This window comes from Papio anubis, chromosome 9 (assembly GCF_008728515.1).
Source record: "Papio anubis isolate 15944 chromosome 9, Panubis1.0, whole genome shotgun sequence".
In the NCBI taxonomy this organism is placed as follows: Eukaryota; Metazoa; Chordata; class Mammalia; order Primates; family Cercopithecidae; genus Papio; species Papio anubis.
In genome coordinates, this window is record NC_044984.1 from 90,793,923 (window position 1) to 90,816,344 (window position 22,422).

Sequence of the window (22,422 nt, forward strand, 5' to 3'; positions counted from 1 at the left end):
CAAGGTGGGAGGATCACTTGAGCCCAGAAGTTTGAGACCAGCCTGCACAATATAGTGAAACCTCATCTCTATTCTCCACAAAAATCTTTTAAAAATTAGCCAAGCATGGCGGCAGCACCTGTAGTCCCAGCTACTCAGGAGGCTGAAGTGGGAGGATCTTGAGTCCATGAGGCAGAGGCTGCAGTGAGCTGAGATCGTGCCACTGCACTCCAGCCTGGGAGACAGAAAGAGGCCCTGTCTCAAAATGAAAAACAAAACAACAACAAAAAAGCTGACATATTACATGGACATACTGCATAACGGTAAATTTTTTAATAGAAAAAAACAATTTAAATAAAAACTGACATAAGCGAAGAAAACCTGTACAGAAAATATCTCAAATCATATATTACCTTGAAACAGTAATCTTAAGAGACTTTATCACCTAGGACCCCCTCTTCCTCTGCCATGGCCATGTGCTCTTCCTCTACCTCTGCTTCTGCACTGGCCTCTTCCTGTAACAAACACCTTCCCTTTTCTTAGGTTTTACCTTAGGTTCAACATCCACAAGTAGTGTATCCAGAGGTAAACTGTCTGGTAGAGTAAAATATTTAACGTTACTTCCTCAAATTTGTGTTTCCAACTGTACAGGTTTTCTGTCTTCGGGGTCATTTTCACAGCTTCGAGATGTGTATTGACGGTGACATCCACACCTGTAACTGTTCCATGGACCTGTGTTCCACTTTTCAATTAAATGGTTATAGGTTCATGAATCATTTCATCAAAAATCTCATGAGCTTCGTCCTAGCAGTGCCGTCATTCTTTGGGTCCAATAGCACACAGAATCCAGCAACCAAGGACCAACCAACCCACTAGAAGTATGAATCTACTTTAAATTTAATGTATGAGTGATTCCTTCCCTTAACACTGTGCTAAACTCTAGAACAGTGTTTCTAAAACTCCAGGACCCATCAAGAATTGTCTGAAACATTAAAAACCCAAACCCAGAGATTCTCATTCAGAAACAGAGTTTGAGATTACATATACACAAGCATGCCTTTAGATTTTTTCTTCTTTTAATCAACAAGAATGATTCTGAAGTTCAGGTTAAAGCCATTACTCTGGAATAACATATAATAGTAAACAATAATACAATACTAAGCATCCAGGCAGATTTTATGACAAAGAATAAAATGCAAAGTCAGTTTCTTCTTTTGATGGGTAAGCTTTATAACCAGTTATTCTATTTGGATTTCAGAAAAATGTGAGGTGGGGCATGGTGGCTCACACCTGTAATCCCAGTGCTTTGGGAGGCTGAGGCTCGAGAATCACTTGTGTAAAGTAGTTCAAGACTAGCCTGGGCAACATAGTGAGACCCTATCTCTACAAAAAAAAAAAAAAAAGTAAAAAATTAGCCGGGCATGGTGGTGTGCGCCTGTGGTCCCAGCTGCTCAGGAATCTGAGGTGGGAGGATTGCTTGAGTCCAGTAGGTTGAGGCTGCAATGAACCGGGACTGCACCGCTGTGCTCTAGCCTGGGCAACAGAGTAAGACCTTTTCTCCAAAAAAAAAAATATATAATAAAAGAGAAAAAGAAAAACAATCAGCCAGGTGTGGTAGCTCACGCCTGTAATCCTAGCAGTTTGGGAGGCCAAGTTGGGAGGATTACTTGAGCTCAGGAGTTGCAGCCTGGGCAACATAGTGACATCTCATCTGTACATAAAAAAACAAGAAAAACTCTAGAGTCACATACAAGAGTCACTAACAAGGAAAGCAAATACTATCTAGACTATTAAGATGTCAAGTAAATGATAAAGCACAGGCCTAAAGAAGTGAAACAGAACAGGGAAAATGGTTCAAAGAAATATTTGGTTGGCCCTAAGGAAAGCTTATAGATATGCTTACAAAAGATTATGATCTATTTATTCCTAATGGTCATTAGATTAGAAACAAGAATGCACATCTTAGTCTACTGGTATGTCTATATGTGACACCTCCACCCCCAAACATACAAGAAGGATGCAACACATACCCATTAATAATGCAAACCCACTGCTACAGTTACGCTCAAATCTGGTGGGAGTAGAGGCATGTAAGAAAATCTGGGAAATATGCAAAGTTCAAAAAGCCAGAGATGATTCTGATTCAACTGTCCTTGTGAATCACTGATTTAGACATTCCTTCAACATGAAGCAATAGATTAAACAATTTTATTACCACTACCAATAGTTCCTATACAGAGTCATAGCAAAAATAATCAATGTTTTACATGCTGTGTTGGGCTGTTCTTACACTGCTATAAAGGAATCCCTGAGACTGGGTAATTTATAAAGAAAAGAGGTTTAATTGCCTCATGGTTCTGCAGGCTGTACAAGCATAATGCCAACATCTGCTTGGCATCTGGGGAGGCCTCGGGAAGCTTTTACTCATGGTGCAAAACCAAGTGGGAGCAGGCATGTCACATGGTGAGAGCAGGAACAAGAGAGGGCAGAGAAGAAGCTACAAACTTTAAAACAACCGGATCTCACATGAACTCACTCATCACCAAGAGGATGGTGCTAAGCCATTCATGAGGGATCTGCCCCATGAACCAAACACCTCCCACCACCAGGCCCCACTTTTTTTTTTTTTTTTTTTTTTTGAGACAGAGTCTCAAACAACAGAGTCTCGCTCTGTTGCCCAGGATGCAATGCAGAGGCACAATCGTGAGCCACTGCAACCTTCACCTCCAAAGTTCAAGTGATCCTCTTGCCTCAGTCTCCCTAGTAGCTGGGACTACAGGTGCATGCCACCACACCCAACTAATTTTTGTATTTTTAGTAGAGACAGGGTTTCACCATGTTGGTCAAGCTGGTCTCGAACTTCTGACCTCAGATGACCCACCCATCTTGGCCTCCAAAAATGCTGGGATTACCAACATGAGCCACTGAGCCTGCGTAAGTCCCACTTCTAACAATGGGGATTACTTTTCAACATGACATTTGGAGGGGACATCCAAACTATATCACACGCTTTATTTCATTTAATTCCCACAACCCTATCAAGTAGGTTCTGTTACTTCCTCGTCTTTAAGAAGAAACTGACCTTCAAGAGCTTTTTTTTTGTTTTGAGGGTTTTCTTGTTTTGTTTTGTTTTGAGACAGGTTCTTACTCTGTCACCCAGTCTGCAGTGCAGTGGCATGATCGCAGCTCACTGCAACTTCGACCTATCAGACTCAAGGGAGCCTTCTGCCTCAGCCTCCTGGGTAGCTGAACTACAGGCATGTGCCATCATGCTCAACTAATTTTTAAAAATATTTTTGTAGGCATGGGGTCTCCCTATGTTGCCCAGGCTGGCCTCAAACTCCTAGGCTCAAGTGTTCCTCCCCAGTCTGCCTCCCTAAATGCTGGGATTACAGGCATGAGCCACCTTGCCCAGCCAGGAGTTAAAGTAATGAGCTTATAGTAATATGGTTATTATCAGTTATTACTGAAGTAGTCTTTATGAAAAGAAAATTGAAAACATATAACCAATTCTAAACTTTATACAATAGAAACCTAAGTTGCACATCTTTTCCAAAAAATTGTACCTGAAATAAATGTTTCAACCGTTTTATAGCTTAGAAGAAAAAGGATCAGAGCAAAATGGAAATGTAAATGATATCTGGAGAAGGGAGGGATCAACAAAAAAAAATCCATGCTCACCAACTTATGGGCAAAAATTATTGCAAAACAGAATACCCCACGGTTACCAAAACGAAAAATGTTGGTTAATAAACCATGATCTCAAAAGCTTAATATAAAAAGTGTTTTAAGAAGACTATGTAAAGTTGAAGAATTTAAAAAGGCACTGACTCCCACAAATTATGAAAATTCATTTGAAATGTCACACTTCAAACAACATGTTACCAAGCCATAATCCCGAACGAACGTTTAAAATAAATCTATTACTTATAACACACCTACTATAGAAGAAGTTTTTTTGTTTTTTTGTTTTGAGATGAAGTCTCACTCTGTCACCAGGCTGGAGTGCAGTGGCAAGATCTTGGCTCACTGCAATTTCAGCCTCCCAGGTTCAAGCAATTCTCCTGCCTCAGCCTCCTGAGTAGCTGGGATTACAGGTATGCGCCACCACACTCAGCTAATTTTTGTAGTTTTAGTAGAGATGGGGTTTCGCCATGTTGCCCAGGCTGGTCTTGAACTCCTGACCTCAAGTGATCTGACCACCCTGACCTCCCAAAGTGCTGGGATTACAGGTGTGAGCCATCGCGGCCGGCCAGTTTTTTTCGGTTAAACCAAATTTTACTCTTGCTATGTTGACTAATGTTTTCAGACCTTCAGAAATGAGTATTTTCTTTACATATTAACATTATAATTTTACATTTCCATTTTGTCTAAAAGACAACAATCTTTGAAGGCCACACCTCTTTTCTCTCCATTTTCACTAACAAGTTAGTACAGCTCACATGCAATTAAAAAGTCTCAATAATGCCAAGTTTCTGTCCCTAGAAGTTGGCCTACAAACTGCTTTGGATTGCTCTCACACAAATACCACCAAACTGTATAGTTCCAGTATTCGAAACCTAAAAGCTTTTTATTATCTACTGTATCAAAATGTATTCTTGATTGCTTCTAAGCCTACTCTGACCTTAATTTACCACCTTGGTGTTGTTTCTCCTAATTCCATCACTTTATTCAATTTAACAATATGATAATATGGGAAGAAATACAGAAATGAAAAAAACACGGCCTTTTCTGGGGCACAAAGCCAGCCAAAAGAGGGAGAGACCTGAAAATAATAAATTACAATATAACATATTAAGTACTACACTATATACAAATACTATATAGCAGAACCACCATAGCTCTGTCAGAATGGAACAAAGATCACGTTGGAGGAAGCAATGTTTGGGCTCAAAAATGAGAATTTCTCTACAAGTGTCATAGCATTGTAATATTAACATACCAGTTTCTTCATCTTTGTATCCTAGCACCTACCATAGTGTCTAGTACAGAGTAGGCAGGTACTTCAGACATGGATGGCTGAATGGATTGCAGCACGGAAAAAAGGATGAAATGATAAGATACATATATAAACATAAAGAAAGAATATGGTTAGATTAAAATGGGACAAAACTGGAGCCAGTAAATCAGACAAGACATTCCAAAACCCTTACGTAAGACAGTGACACAGGAAAAAATAAATTTAAAAGATATTTAGGAATTAAAATTAACAGGACTTGGTGTGACTAACTGGACTAAGGGGAAATGAGCATAACAGAAAAGCATAAGAAAGAAGCTGCCAAAGTTTCTGGCTTATGTGACTAGGCTGACAGTGGTACCATTCACTGAGAGTGGGAATAGAAGTAGGGGATTTGAGTTCAGCTTAGGTAAGTGAGCACACTAAGGCAATATCGAGTAGGAAGCTAGAATGCAACTCAGAAAAAAAGGTCTAGATTAGAAATAAAGAGTTGGAGATTATTGCATATGGGTGATAAGAACAAAGCCCTAAATATAGATGAGATTTCCAGAAACACAAAAACCTGGAAAGAAGGCCGTGGACAGAACACTCAGACAACCAACATTGCTGTTATGTTATGTTACAATATGGCCGCATTAAATTATATTGTTACAACACAGATAATGGCTAATACAATACTGAAGACATAATAAATGCTTTAAAAATACTTACCAACTACACACCTGAATTGCAAAATTAAATTAACTCAAATTGAGCCATAAAGGACTACTTCTTAAAACTAATTTAAGGCCGGGCGCAGTGGCTCACACCTTTAATCCCAGCACTTTGGGAAGCCTAGGCGGATGGATCACGAGGTCAGGAGTTCAAGACCAGCCTGGCCAAGACAGTGAAAATACCATCTCTACTAAAAACTACAAAAATTAGCAGGGCATAGTGGCAGACACCTGTAATTCCAGTTACTCGAGAGGCTGAGGCAGACAGAATCTCTTGAACCCAGGAGGCGGAGGTTGCAGTGAGCCAAGATCGCACCATTGTACTCCAGCCTGGGCAACAAGTGAGACTCTGTCCCCCCCCCCAAAAAAAAAAAAAATAGGTCAGACTCAAAGGGCTGAAGTTTGACTAAGGAATCCAATTTTACTTCAGAATCAGTGAAAAATCTGGGCACAGTGGCTCACACTTGTAATGCCAGCACTTTGGGAGGCTGAGGCAGGCGGATTGCTTGAGCCCAGGAGTTCAAGAACAGCTTGGGCAACATGGTAAAACCCCATCTCTACTAAAAATAGAAAATTTAGCCAGGACTAGTGGCGCTGAACCTGTAGTCCCAGTTACTCGGGAGGCTGAGGTGGGAGGACCACTGGAGCCCCAGAGGTCAAGGCTACAGGAAGCAGTGATCACACCACTGCAATCAACCTGGGTGGCAGAGTGAGACCCTGTATCTTAACAAACACAAACACATACACACACACATTCTCAATGAAAAGCTTCTTTTTCCACCAGAAATAACATTACAAGTCAATAATACAAAATACTAAAATCTAAAGTTGTTATACTTCAAAAAATACTTATTTTAAATAATACTAAAAAATACATATTAACTAATTTAAAGAAGAGCGAGTCTAAATTTGGAGTGATACGGGCTTCAATACTGTTACGTGATAATTTCTTGCAAGTATAGACTGGGCGCGGTGGTTCACGCCTGTAATTCCAGCACTTCGGGAGGCCAAGGCAGGCAGATCATGAGGTCAGGAGTTCAAGACCAGCCTGACCAACATGGGGAAACCACGTCTCTACTAAAAACAAAAATTAGCTGGGTGTGGTGGTGCATGCCTATAATCTCAGCCACTCAGGAGGCTGAGGCAGGAGAATAGCTTGAACCCAGGAGGCAGAGGTTGCAGTGAGCCGAGATTGCGCCACTGCACTCCAGCCTGGGCAATACAGTGAGACTCTGTCTCAAAAAAAAAAAAAAAAAAAATTCTCACAAGTATTAATATCAACTTTTACCAACTCTGTTTACATTATTGAATATTAACACATATTAATAATAAACATTACCCACCAAATATAAGAATAGTAGGATTAAATATGACTTGAGAAGGCCAAAGTTAGTAACGAAACTAGAATACAATGAAAGAGAAATTATCTTTGGGTACTTTTCCCTTGTTTACAAACATGTACACAAAGTTTTGAGTACTCTTGAACATACTTACACTAACAAATGCATAAAAAGAAACAAAATTGTGCTATTAAAAGGTAGACAAGCACAGGCACGGTATCCTACACCTATAATCCCAGCACCTTGGGAGACTGAGGTGCGTGGATCACCTGAGGTCAGGGGTTCGAGACCAGCCTGGTCAACGTGGTGAAAACCCATCTCTACTAAAAATACAAAAATTAGCTGGACATGGTGGCTCACACCACCTGTGGTCCCAGCTACTCCAGAAGCTGAGATCCGACCCGAGAATAGCTTGAGATCACGCAACTGCACCTCTCCACTCCAGCCTGGGCCAACTGAGACTACGTCTCGGAAAAAAAAAAAAAAAAAAGGGGGGTAGACAAAGAATATTTATTTATTATTTTATTTTTATTTATTATTTATTCAAAAAATCTATAATTTTATTTCCCCCCGAGACAGTCTTGCTCTGTCGCCAGGTTGGAGTGCAATGGTGCGATCTTGGCTCACTGCAACCTCCGCCTCCCAGGTTCTAGCGATTCTCCTGCCTCACCCTCCCAAGCAGCTAGGATTACAGGCATGTACCACCACGCACAGCTAAGTTTTGTATTCTTAGTAGAGACAGGGTTTCAACATGTTGGCCGGGCTGGTCTGGAACTCTTTACCTTGTGATCCACCCGCCTCGGCCTCTCAAACTGCTGGGATTACAGGAGTGAGCTACCACGCCTGGCCCATATAAATGTTTTAAATCTTTTTAGCATCTTGATTTTTAATTCATTTTGAGCAGCATGTCCTACCTTACATATTTTATATACTGCAATCTTTTAATGTAGTAAAACCAGTTCAATGTACTTTAAATCTTATTTTGATGAGCTTTTCTAATTTCTCACTCCCTGTTTATAAAGTGCAGACAGTAACATTGACTTTTTAACATCTCATCCTCATGGAGACAGTGTAGAGTAGTGGTCTGAATGCCTAAACTGGAATGTCAATGTCACCATAGAGGTCGGTCCCTGGAAACAATGACTTATCCTAAGGTCTTTGTCTCTTCGTTTGGAAACAGGCAGAATACCTATATGAAGCACTTATTGTGAGGATTTCACAAAATAATACCTAGCATAGTGCCTAGCAGAGGTAATTAATTAACGTTAATTTCTTTCACAAAGTTTATGTTATGGACTGAAGATCTGTATACCCCCAAAATTCACATGTTGAAGTTCAAACCTCCCAGTGTGATGGCTATTAGAGGCGGGCCTTTGGGAAGCAATTAGGTTTAGATTAGGTCCTAAGAGTGAGACCCTCTCATGCCGGGATTTGTGCCCTTTTAAGTAGAACAGAAAAAGACATCCTCACCTCTCCCTCCCCTCCCTCCTCCTATCTCCCTCCCACTTCACCTGCAGGCAGGGAGGAAAGGTCTTAAGAGTGTCCAGGGAGAAGACAGCTGAGAGGGCAGGTGCTTCCCTGATTTCAGACTTCCAGCCCCGGACGTGTGAGAGAATACGTCTGTGTTTTAAGCCACCTCAATATATGGTATTTTGTTATAGTAGACCAAGTAAACTAAGGCAGTATCAAAAAATATTTTCAAAAGGAGACTTTGGAGAGCAAGATAATTTTCACCTCATCCCAATATGCCACAGGTCTGTAATTCTACATCCTCAAACAGTATTCAGTATCACAGGTTACTGCAGAAGATGGTAACATTATTAATTAGATTTACTGGTAGATGTCTATTGATTTTCCATGTTGACCAACAGGGAGAGGAAGACAGGCTAGGAACAATAAACTACACTCAGGTATATTCAATACACTTTTCTGGCCCTTGGCTATTCCTCTTGCCAGGTCTATATTTCACAGATATCAAAAGTAACCACCAACTAACTATACTGGAAGCAAAATAATGACAAAGAATCCACTGATGACAATATAAACTCTTAAAAGCCAGTCTAACTGGTCCTCTCCCCATCAGTTCAAAGAAATTGCCAACATTGTAGACTGAATGCTAGTGAACTACACTAGGTTCGCTATTACAGGCAGTTTTCTTCACTGCAAAAATGCTACATAAAGCACATTTTTAAGTGCCATAAACCTACTGTTTATCTTCTGTATTTAAAATGCAAAATACCATAATCACTTTATGAAATATACTTTAAATGCTGATTTCCTATTTAAAACTTTATACATTCAAAATTCAAAAGAACCTAAAACTATTCATCCTTCCCACGTATGAAAACAGACCATTTCTTAAATAGGTAAAATTCCCTAGAGAATATAATTTTTACAACATAGCAATAAAGTAATTATCCATCCTGAAAGTCTAAAACAAACAAAACAAACAAACAAACAAACAATACAAAGAACATCCTGGAAATCTAAATGCCATGTAAAAGAATGCCAGCGCATGACGGTAAAATTTTCTAAAGACTAGGAAACATCAATAAAGATTCAAAATGTAATGCCTTATAAATATTCAACATTAGTAGACAATAACAAATAAAATCATAAAGTAAAAATTTTTGTGTTCACAGATAACTGTTATAATATTAAGGGACATCGTCATTTCCACTTTTGAATAGCTACCTCAGTTGCCATTACAGCTTCCATTGTTCACAATAAAATAGTTGCATTGTTTTTCAGTGAAAGAAAAGAAGGAAAATATTGCTGAAAATAAAGAGAAAAACAAGCCTTGACAAAGCAAACAAAATGATTTTATACGCCATCTCGTTCCACCATAATTGCAGGACTGAACTAGCATCCAAAAACTAAATATATCAACAAACATATGCATTAAAATCTGTGCTTAGTCAACACAGCTATCCTATGCTACAGGGCAAATAAAATTTAAATTTTCTATTTTTTTTTTAATAAAAGCAGTGACTTATTAGAAAGAGACTACTGGTATAGGAAGCTACAATGGGGATCGATTCCTCCAATTTCATGTGTCCTTACTATATATGTATCTCTTTTTGTTTTTTTCATTCTGGTAACCAGAGTACATATGACAGGCTGCATTATTTCAAATACCTAACACTGAAAGTTACTTTCGGGCCTGAATCTAAGGATGAGATGACACATTTTATAGAAGCTTCTTTTAGTACAGCAATAGGCAAATTACGGTATTAACAAGACTTTAATTCTACATTTACATTTTTTTCTCATTGTAAATGTAATGTGAAACTTGTAAAATACAGGAAAAAAATGTTTAATCACCAATAAATCCCACCATTCGGAAACCTTGCTACTTTTTGGTAGATTTCCATCCAGTGACACTGAAAGTTCAATTTTCTAATTCGATACTGATAAATATGCAGGAAAAAAAAAATCAATGTATCCTCAATATTGTCTTTCAATAAATATACATAAAACAACAATTATTAATTATATGACCTGTTAATTTCACAAAAGTCTCTAAAATGTTTTAAGTGGTGGGGTGCGGTAGGGAGTCCCATAATTCAGACACTAGTCCTGAAACTGAAATCTCTTCCACAATGTTTATATGTCAACCCTTTAATGGCAGTGAGCAGCAAGCTATGACTGTTCGTACAGTGGTATTAACATTAACGTCCCTACATCAAACAGGCTTTGCTTTTATTTTCTTTCCATGTATACCTCAATAGTGTTTTATTTTCACTGTAAAAATAAATAACCTATATCTGCATAGTAATTTTACATAAGCTTAAATTCAAAGACTCGCGTTGTTTTAAAGCCAACCAAACTGTTGGTGCTTCTGGCCTGTGAGACGGTTTACCAGATAAAGTAACATTCTTTACAGTCCAGCATTCTCTCTCATAACATAAAAAAGAATTTAAGGAATATCCCTTAAATATAGTCGCATTATCTTTTGTTCCAACTCACTGTTTATGGAAGCATGCAGATGTTAGAGTTGCAAAAACTGAAATGACTTCATTAACAAAGCAACACCCCAACGTTTAACAAATGTCAAAACCTCACACTCAAAAAAAAAAAAAATGAAACAAAACCAATTATATTACCACTAGCAAATTTTTTCCCTTAAAATTTAATTTAGTCTTATTTCTAGTTTCAAGGGAAGCTCTGTCTACTCAAGGTATCAAAGGTCTTCAAATCCCATTCATTTTCTTCTGCCCAAGAGTTAAGAAAGTCTAAAACAGAGTAAGTCAGATTTGTTACTGGGATCTTCTCACACTTGCCTTTTAAAAGAAATCTTTCAACAGACTCAAAAAAGAAACAGCAAAGTTTGGGGAAAGAATTGTCTGTCTTTAGGTCAAGCATTTCCTGATAAGTGACTGAAGGTCTGGCTGCCTGGAATACACTTTGCTGACCCTAGGAATGATCAAGTCTCAAAACAAAACTTGCCTCTTCTTTATGTTGAAAGTGACCTGTTAGGACCTGATACTAATTTGACGAAGAGGTGATAGAACATGACCAACGAGGTGTCTTTGGTGGATATATTCATATAAAGGAGGCGAGAGCCACAGATTTCAGCTAAATGCTTTTTGTCACTTTTGCAAAAGAAAAGCTAATTGTTAACGGCCATGTGACATTATAGATCCCAGAAAAGGAAAGGGTGGGAGGATAAGAGAGGAGTTCAAGGCAGTTCAGGGTCAGAACAAGCTCAGGCATCCTGTCATTAACAAACGTTTCCCAAGCTGAAAGCAAAATACGGCTTACCCGAAAAGGAGTGGGTGAAAAGTAGGGGGAGAATGAGGGGAAAAACCACAGGAGAGTCAATGTGGCAGTGTGGGGGTAATAGGAGGGAGGGAATCTGGAGCTATCCAGCTGAGTTGGGGAGCAAAAGCATCGCGTACAAAAAAGCTGAGAAAAGCAACTGCGACGGAGACGATAGCACGAGGCACCCTCCTCCCCCCATTTTTCCCTCCCCATCGTTTTGCTGGGTTTCCCACATTCCCTCTACCTCCGCTCCTGACCAACACTCCGGGGTGTGACCCGCCGGCAGGACGCTGCCCTGATCTTTGTCTCTGCCCGCTCCCCACGCGCGGGCTCCTCCTCCTCCTCCTCCGCGCTCCCCACCCGCGCATAGCCCCGGCGTCTCCAAGAAGCTGAAGGCGCCGCGACCGCCGCCTCCTCTCCCACCTCCCGCGGACCCGCGCCCCTTCCTTCCCCTCCCGGGCAGCGTCGCCCGCGCCTCCAGCTCCACCCCCGCCAAGGGGGACCTTTGTGTCTCGGGGGACTTTCTGCCTCTTTCCCGTCCTCCGCCTCGCGGGGAGACCGGCCTCCCCCGCAGACCAAAGCTGCAGCGAGCACCGGAGGCGGCTGCGTCTGTATCTGTCGGCGCCTGCCGAGAAGCAGCTCGCAGACACTCACACCCCACCCGAGCCCCGGAAATCCCCGGGCGACCCAGGGTCCTCGCTGGACCCCAGGGATGACAGGCGCACGCCAGCCCCCCGCGCCGCGCCTCCTCGCTCAACTTCCCGGCCGGGCCTGAGCCTCCCGCGCCCCCAGCAGCCCCCGCCCCCGCCCCCGCCTCTGTCCCACGCAGCCTCCCGGCCCCGGGGCCGACCCGACACCAGGGGAAAGCGCGGCGCGGACGCCGGCCGCCAACTCACCAGCAAGAGCGGGGACCGCGGGTCCCGAGGCGAGGCGAAGAGAGGCACAGGGGGAAGCGACTCCGCGGACGCCCGCGGAGACCGGATGCAGGTCCGGGTCCCAGCGGCCGGCAGACGTGAGGCACCTCCGAGCGCAGGCCTCCGCCGCCACAGCCACCTTCCGGATCTCGCCTCGGGTCCGGAGCCTCGGGAGGGGCCGCGGGTGTCTCACGCGTTGCCAAGTCCCCCGGTCAACATGGCTCCCGCGCCGACGAGCCGCGCGGACGGCCCACTAATCCCCTCGGAGCAGCCGGGCGCGAGCGGGGCGGGCGCCGACGGCGGGCTGAGGCGGTCCGGCCGGGCGCTGGCTCCTTCTTCTCCGCGGCTCTGCGGCGGCCCGCGGGGAGCTCAGGAGACTGCAGGCGGCCGCGTTAGCTCCCTGCGTGTGCGTCGCTTTCGCACTCGGCGGCTGCGGATTGACGCCTCCGCCTGTTCCCCGGAGGAGAGGGAGCGCAAGAGAAAAAAGACTTTTATTGAAACGATCCAACCAGCGGCGGCGGAGAAAAGCGACCGGCCGCGGGAGCTTACCCCACCCCCGCCTGAGCGGCTCGCCGGGGGCAGCGCGACCCCTGCCGGCGGCGGCGGAGGCGGGGGTGGGGCCGGCGGCCGGGGGAGGGGCCTGCAGGGCGGGGCGGGAGTCCCCGGGAAACTCCCGACTCCTAAATACGGGCGTAGGGGGAACGGCGGGAGGGGGCCAGGGGACCCCAGCGGAATAGTGCCTGTCCGCAGCGACTGGGGGAGAAATCATGTGAATAATTCAGCCCCTCCAACTTCCCCCCTGCCCCTCGACTTCCCCCTGCCAAACGAAAACTCGTGCTTCTGTTATACAAGTAATTATTGTACAAGGTGTGTCCATGCCACGGTTCTCCACTGGCTTTCTAGAGAGTCCATGTCAAAAGACCCACACTGAAAGATGTTGATGGCTGCAACTTTTCTCCTTTGTTGTATGTGGGTACGTGGGTACTAGTGCCGCAGTCTTGCACACACACCGCATCTATTCATTTAAACTACAGTACAGTGTTTTGTATATATTATCATGTGCCCGGCAATATGCTGAGTCCTGTAAGGACGGAGAGTCTAGCTGGGATGAAAGGTGGTTAACAGCTATCATAAAAATCTGAACGTCATGAGCGGAGAAATACAAGGTGCTACGAAAACAGAAAGGACTACTGTTGCACGGGTTAGGTTTTGTTTTCTTGGGGGAGGCGGGCCGCGAGAGGTTGGCCCAGTTTCTCCAACTGTTTTGACTTTCTCCTTTCCCAGAGGCTAAAAGCTAGTTCAGGAATGAACAGTAGAGTGGCAGTGAAGACAAACTAAAGTAATACTGACCCACTTCTTTCCACTAATAAGGATAAAAGCATAAAGTAAAAACAAACTTAAACCCCTAGAGGGAGATAATGAGAGGATTGAAAGAAGAGAGTAGGGACCGGATGTAGACAACATAAACAAGAAAAAAAAAACCACATAAAAGTCCTGTGAAGGGAGAAATTTTTTTTCCATGTTAACACCCGGAAGTAGAAGCTGCATTGAAGTTTCAAATCACAGTATGTGCTGAGAACTTCGGAGAATTATCTTTTTGTATTTAGGGATGAATCCTTTCCCCCTTAAAAATGTTGTATGCTGACATCTTTCTCTTATTTTGTTGGGCAAAGTTGAATGCATCTACAGTTATGTCCAACGATCGTGTCAATCAGGCTTCTCCTATGCCTCTAAAATTACCAGGACCCGTAAATTAGCAACAATTATGCTCTACATGTATTTAACACTTGTTTACAACCAAGAATGCAAATATACATAATAAGCTTTCCGTTAGAACAAGTGCGCTTTGTTTAAAAGCACTGTTAATGAGGCTTTTTAAATTTGTTCAAGTCAAACTTGGAACTTTATAATATAGCAAGACGTAGCATCACTTTCAGAGTTCTTTTTAAGTTAAAGAGAAACACTGATATTTATACAAGGCCTATTTATATGCAAGGATTTTCATATACTTGCCTCATCTAAATTAGTACTTTAGTAAATATCAAAAAATCACCAAAAAAGGGAGTCTATGAAATGGCATTCTGAGTTTCAGCATTAATACTTATACCTTCATATCATTAGATTAGATTTACTCCATGAGAAATAAAAAGATTATTCTGTCTCACCCTCTCCTCTTTCTACATCTGTCATTAGCATAACAAAGAATTCGTAATTGGGAGGCTGAGGTGGGAGGATCCATTAAGCCTGGGAGACGGAGTTTGCGGTGAACTGAGATTGCGCCACCGCACGCCAGCCTGGAAGACTGAGTGAGACACCGTCCCCCCCCCCAAAAAAGGGAAATTCATAATGAAAACTGAGGTGATTATTTGATTGATTGGTTCTTTCTTTCTTTCTTTCTTTCTTTCTTTCTTTCTCTCCCTCCCTCCCTCCCTCCCTCCCTCCCTTCCTTCCTCCCTCCCTCCCTTCCTTCCTCCCTCCCTTCCTCCCTTCCTCCCTTCCTCCCTTCGTCCCTTCCTCCCTTCCTTCCTTCCTCTCTCTTTCGACAGAATTTTGCTCTTGTTGCCCAGGCTGGAGTGCAGTTGCGCGGTCTCGGCTGACTGCAACCTCCGTCTCCCAGGTTCAAGCAATTCTCCTGCCTCAGCCTCCTAAGTAGCTGGGATTACAGGCATCCGCCACCACGCCCAGCTAATTTTTTACGTTTTTAGTAGAGACGGGGTTTCACCATGTTGGCCAGGCTGCTCTCAAACCCTGACTTCAGATGATTCACCCTCATCAGCCTCCCAAAATTTTGGAATTACAGGCGTGAGCCACCGCGCCCAGAGGATTTGTTCTTTCAATGAAAAAAAAAAATTACAGATTGCACAATATTTATTTCATTATTTATTTATTTATTTATTTAAATGAGATGGAGTCTCACTATACCGACAGCCCGGGCTGGTATTAAACTCTTGACATCAAACAATCCTCCAACCTCGACCTCCCAAAGTGCTGAGATTACAGACAGGAGCCACCACCCCGGCCCATTTATTTATCTATTTTAAAATTTGTATTTATTTATTTATTTATTTTTAGACAGAGTCTTGCTCTGTCACCCAGGCTGGAGTGCAGTGACACAATCTCGGCTCACTGCAATCTCCATCTCCCAGGTTCAAGCAATTCTCCTGCCTCAGGCTCTGGAATAGCTGAGATTACAGGCGCGTGTCACCACACCCGGCTAATTTTTGTATTTTTAGTAGAGGCGGGGTTTCGAAATGTTGGCCAGGCTGGTCTCGAACTCATAAACTCTAATGATCCAAAGTGCTGGGATTACAGATGTGAGCCACAGCACCCAGCCCCCTGGCCTATTTATTTACTTTTCTAAACTGATTTAAAATTTAGCCAGGCGCGGTAGCTTACGCCTGTAATCCCAGCACTTTGGGAGATCGAGGCAGGCGAATCATTTGAGCTCATGAGTTTGAGACCAGGATGGCCAAAATAACAAAACCCTGTCTCTACTAAAAATACAAAAATTAGCCAGGCGTGGTGGTGGGAGCCTGTAATCCCAGCTACTCAGTAGGCTGAGGCAAGAGAATCACTTGAACCCGGGAGGTGGAGGTTGTAGTGAGCTGAGATCACACCACTGTACTCCAGCTTGGGTGACAGCAAGACTCCGTCTGAAAAAAAAAAAATTGTATGTAATGTTGTGAGCGTGTTAGTTGTTTTTTCCGTAGGTTATAATATAGGCTTTTTTTTTTTTTTACCTTGTAAAACATGTTAAATTATAAAATTATTTACATAGACTATTTCCCTAACTGTGATTAATAGATAATACATAGTGCTTAGTGGAGGAAAAAGATTGAGGAAGAATTCCAATATCAAATCCACTTGAGGAATGCCACATACTTTATCTCCCTTTTGGAAGTTCACAATATACATTTACACATTTAAGGCTCTTAGAAGTTCTGAGACTAAAAAATAATTTTCTTTCCAGTGAAACAAGTATATCCCAAAATGTTTTCACCATAGAGTAACTGTATCATGAGACATATATAAAAATATTGAGGGGAGAAAATTTTGAAGGTCATTGAACTTTGGACAAAGAGAGTTAAAGGTAATAAGTCCAGAAAATCTTGGCTGGGATTCACATTCTGAAAATGACACTGTCTGGGAAACAAATATGAAACATTCAGATAAGATACAAACAAGAAACACTTAAACTGGTTTTCAATTGCTCTACATCAGTGGTTCTCAGCAATGTGACCTCGGAATTTCTTAGAAATGCAAATTTTCAGTTCCCACTTCAGACCAACTGAATCAGAAACTCTGGGGTGAGGCCCAGCAAACTGTTTACCAAGATCTACTAAGATTCTGCTGCACAATAAAGTTTGAGAACCACTGCTCTATAGAACATCAATACATAGCTTTATTTACAAAACAGTTTTCCATATGTCTGAATTTCCGGACTATTTCTAATTATCAATTCATATTTCTTAAAAATTCTCAAAGAAATTAGATAACCAACCAAATAGAAAAAACACGTTTTGTCTGGATTCATTCCCTATTTTACTAGGCTGAATCATATAGAAAGTCTGTTTGTTTGTTTGTTTGTTTGCAAAGAAGAGTAAAGCAAATTAAGCTAAGGACAGCAATCAACTATTTTCCACCAAATATCACTTGAGAAAAATAATTTTACTTTTGGCAAAAATGAAGCTGTAGGCAAGAAAAGAGTTTTGTCAAAGGCTTTTTAAAACCTGCTTCAAAAATGAAACATCTAGCCAGGCCTTAACATTTATTTTTAATATTTTGTACCATCCCAACACCTACAAAACAGCTATGTACCATTGCATAATGATACAGTTGTACCCTGTCACTTAAAGCTTAACTGTAGAGATTTTACAGAGCAGATCTATTTGAGATCATTATCAGAATAACTCCATAGATTTACAAGTTACAAATTTGGAGAGGGAAATTTCTTCCCTATTTACATGTAAAATTTCAAATTTGGTGTACCAGATTTAACCCTAGAGGATGAATAACATCTGAGACATTTGGTCTAGTCCAGGGAACATTATAAAAAGCTTTCAGCAGAGTGATGTCATGTGTCCTTACAAGGGAAATGAATCCAGGAACCAAACTCAATCTTGGCAGTTAAGGAGGACATAATTTTCAAACATTTTATTTTAAAATGAAATTTTTCTCTAGTTGCTGACAAAATGCTCAGGGAGAGTTAGTTTCCAGGCTTCCAGTAAGACTGTATACATGTCTCTATTATGAGATTAAGATGGGATTAACTAGTTTTTTCTTCTTTTCTTTTTTAAATGTGATATTAATACCTCTTAACTAGATTGATGTTCTGTCTCCGAGAAAAACCAGATGTGGGCCTTAATCAAATAAAATACATGTAAAGTTTATTTGAGCTTTTTGAAAAAAATGAAGCACAACATGAAGCCATCGTTTTTTGTTTTTGTTTTGTTTTGAGATTTTGAGATAGAGTCTTGCTCTGTTACCCAGGCTGGAGTGCAATGGCACGATCTCAACTCACTGCAACTTCCACCTTCCAGGTTCAAGCAATTCTCCTGCCTCAGCCTTGAGAGAGCTGGGAGAACCATGTCTGGCTAATTTTTGTATTTTAGTAGAGACGGTGTTTCACCATGTTGGCCAGGCTGGTCTCGAACCCCTGACCTCTAGTGATCCACCTGCCTCGGCCTCCCAAAGTGCTGGGATTACAGGCGTGATGCAGCCATCTTTAAGCTTTAATAAATGTCTTGCTTTAAAAAAAAAAAAAGTTGGAAAGTGGGAACTGGGGCAGTATAGGTTTTCCCTTCTTAAGCAGGTTAAGAAGAAAAAGGTGGCAATTGGCCATTTCCCCAGGGGCTTGTGGGAATTATTATCTTTTTTCATCTTTTCATGTTTTTGTTTTTGTTTTTTTGACATGGAGTCTCCCTCTGTCACCCAGGGTGGTGAGCAGTGGCATGATCTCGGCTCACTGCGAGCTCCGCCACCTGGGTTCCAGTGATTCTCCTGCATTAGCCTCCCAAGTAGCTGGGATTACAGGCAACTGCCACCGCGCACAGCTAATTTTTGGTAGAAGCGGGATTTCACCATGTTGGCCAGGCTGGTCTCAAATTTCTGACCTCAAATGATCCGCTCGCCTTGGCCTCCCAAAGTGCTGGGATTATAGGCGTGAGCCCCCTTGCCTGGCCTTTTTTCATCTTTTTATTTATTTATTTATTTTGAGACAGAGTTTCACTCTTGTTGCCCAGGCTGGAGTGCAGTGGTGTAATCTCAGCTCACAGCAACCTCCGCCTCCCAGGTTTAAGCAATTCTCCTGCCTCAGCCTCTCAAGTAGCTGGGATTACAGGCGTGCATCACCACGCCTGGCTAATTTTGTATTTTTAGTGGAGATGGGGGTTTCTCCATGTTGGTCAGGCTGGTCTCAAACTCCTGACCTCAGGTGGTCCACCTGCCTTGGCCTCCCAAAGTGCTGGGATTACAGGTGTGAGCCACCGTGCCCGGCCCTTTTCATCCTTTTAATGGGAGAAGGAAGGGATGGTTTGTCATCTTTGAAATCTGGCCCAGTGATATGCTTTTAGGTAAGCTGATAGGACTGATTTATAGTCTTCTAGTATTAGCAGTTCAGAAGTGCAAATTTCAATAAACTAACTTTGCCTTGCCCAAGCCTACATGACTCCCAGGACCATCCTAGAATTGATATGATCTGTGAAGAAGACTAGAGCAAATATTTGGAATATAGATATTGGAAAAATGGAAAAATAAAAAACAAGGAAGAGGGGAAAGAAGACAGAAAAGGTAAGAAGCAGGGAAAAGGGAGAATTAAGTCTTGTACAAGTTTTATTTCAGCAATAAGAAAGCTGCAGATGTTGTTAGTGTTAAACTTCATGTAATAGAAATAGAGAGTAGAAAAGCATAAATTAAGCAGGTCAGGGTTCTGGCCCTGAAGCAACATTGCATAGTAATAGGGCTTTGCAATCAGTTGGATTGGATGAGAGTCCTGATTTTGTTACCTTGAGATTTTACTAAATTACTTAACTAAGAGTTTCTCCATATGTAAAACTGGGTTAACAGTTTACTTGCCAGGTTGTAAGGATTAAATGAGATAATGAATATAACACATTGTATCTCAAGTTTTTCTGTTGCAACATGAATAACAACTCAAACGATACAGAAAGGGGATTTTGTTGTGTGATTGAAAAGACTAGGGGCCGGGTATGGTGGCTCACGCCTGTAATTCCCAGCACTTTGGAAAGCAGAGGTGGATGGATCACCTGAGGTCAGGGGTTCGAGACCAGCCTGACCAATATGGTGAAATCCCATCTCTACTAAAAGTACAAATATTAGCTGGGTGTGGTGGCATGCGCCAGTAGTCCCAGCTACTTGGGAGGCCAAGACAGGAGAATTGCTTGAACCCAGGAGGTGGAGGTTGCAGTGAGCTGAGATCATGCCACTGTACTCCAGCACGGGTGACAGAGCAAGACTATCTCAAGAAAAAAAAAAAAAAAAAAGACTAGGGATGGCGCAGACTTTAAGGTCATCTTAGCCAACAGCTGTCCCAATGTCATCAGAACCTGGTTTCTCTCCTTTCAGTTCTGCTTTTGGTGGCCTTGGCTCTCCACCCATTAGGTCAAAAGATGTCTGTAATATTTATAGCTCTAAGCTTCCAGGTTCAAGTCCCACAGGAAAAAGGGAGTACCATCCTTAGTAGCACAAGTATTAGCTTTACCTAGCTCAGCTTAAATCACTGACTATCACTGTGGTCAAGGCAGATGAGTGATTGGCTAGGGCCTGGACATATGCTTCACCCCCAAAGACGGGTGGAGTCTGCCTCAGCTGAATCACATGTGCTGAAAGTATGGGAAGAGAGGTCCTCCCAAAACAAAAAACAGGTGCTCTTACCATAAGCAGGGTGGTGGATGCGGGGCACCCACTTAATTAAAATGCAGAAAGCCAGGGATGAGTGGGCTTTATCACCAGTCAGATTCAGGAAGATTGTCTCTCATCTGGGCTTCTGTCTATGTGCCAACCTCATTCTTTATAAGTTCACTGACAGCTCTGACATCACACCTAATCCAAGAGGAAGGAGGTCCATTTAGAAAATTCCAAGGAAAGACTCTGATTGGCCTGGGTCATGCTAATCAGAAGGATCCCACCAGACTACATGGAATGGGGAAGACGCAGTTGTCCAAAGGACTGGTGGGTGCTTCTAGCAGAAGTAACAGGAGTCGGGGGGATGGGATGCAGGACAGTCAGAAACCACTGGTGTCCACTCTACCTGGGTAAATGCCAAGGGCATAATCAGAAACTGAAAATCAGAAAAGGCCGGGCGTAGTGGCTCATGCCTGTAATCCCAGCACTTTTGGAGGCTAAGACGGGCAGATCATTTGAGGTCAGGAGTTTGAAACCAGCCTGGCCAACATGGTGAAACCGTGTCTCTACTAAAAATACAAAAATTAGCCTGGCATGGTGGTGGATGCCTGTAATCCCAGCTACTTGGGAGGCTGAGGCAGGAGAATTGCTTGAACCTGGGAGGCAGAGATTGCAGTGAGCCGAGGTCACACCACTGCACTCTAGTATGGGAGACAAAGCGAGACTCCGTCTCAAAAAATAAATAAATAAATAAATAAATAAAAAGAAAATCAGAGAAAGTATAAATTTTGACAAGTAGAGGAGGGCAAACCAAAAAAAGGGACAAGTGAAGGGATAAAAAAATAGATACTATAGGATACTACTCAGCAACAAAAAGGAATGAATTACTGATACATCCAACAACGTGAGTGAATTTCAAAATAATTATGCTGAGTGAAAAAAGTCAGACCAAATAAAGAGCACACACTGTATGGTTACATTGTTATAAAACAATAGAAAATGCAAACTATAGTGACAAAAAGCAGATCAGTGGTTGCCTGGGTGTGGAGGAGGGAAGGATTACCAAGGCGCATGACACTTGTGAGGGATGACAAATGTGTTCTCTTTTTTTAATGATTGCGGTGATGGTTTTATGGGTGTACGCTTATCAAATCGGACACTTTAAAGATGTGCAGTTTATTGCATGTTAATCATACGGTTAAAAAAAGAAAGAGAATGGGATCCAAAACACTGTGCTGTTTAATGGCTATTTGAAACCACTGTATTATCTGACCTGTCTGTACAAGCCTGAATTTTTCAAAGCACACTGTTAAAAATGCGGGCTTTCTGTAAGTATATCTAATATAGAAGTCACATCACTTAACCCATAATTGGTTTCTAGCCTCAGGCTCAAAGAAGAGATTAATATAAACTGTAAATATACTTTAAAAATACTTTGTTTTTTCCTTTTTTGAGATGGAGTCTCGCTCTGTCGCCAGGCTGGAGTACAGTGGCATGATCTTGGCTCACCACAACCCCTGCCTCTCGGGTTCAAGTGATCCTCCTGCCTCAGCCTCCCAAGTAGCTGGGATTACAGGCACGTGCCACCACACCCATCTAGTTTTTGTATTTTTAGTAGAGACGGGGTTTCACCATGTTGGCCAGGATGGTCTCGATCTCCTGACCTCGTGATCCACCAGCCTCAGTCTCCCAAAGTCTGGCGTGAGCCACTGTGCGCCCGGCCAAAATATTTTTCTTGACATTTTATCTCTGTAGTGCAAGAGTGTAGCAGTGGGCAACAGTGAGTGAGCCATGCCTGAAACCTACTTAACTCTATATAAAATATTGACCTGGTAAATTCAGGATATCCTATTAAAGCAGACTATAATATGCAATAAATGTCAGTTCCCTTC

General features: G+C 42.3%; 1 protein-coding gene and 1 pseudogene across 3 annotated transcripts in view; both read right to left on the bottom strand.

Moving 5' to 3' along the window:
* Positions 1-13,161, bottom strand: part of CDK17 (cyclin dependent kinase 17) — a 112,223-nt gene extending 99,062 nt beyond the window's left edge. For 2 of the 3 annotated variants that reach the window (XM_021922808.2, XM_021922807.2), the window contains exon 1: positions 12,650-12,742. The gene's annotated coding sequence lies outside the window, so the exon portion shown is untranslated. Of the gene's footprint in view, positions 1-12,649 lie in introns of all 3 variants that reach the window. The other variant, XM_021922806.2, reaches the window with a different exon arrangement.
* Positions 176-4,992, bottom strand: LOC108581199 (annotated as a pseudogene).
* Positions 13,162-22,422: the final 9,261 nt, after the last annotated feature.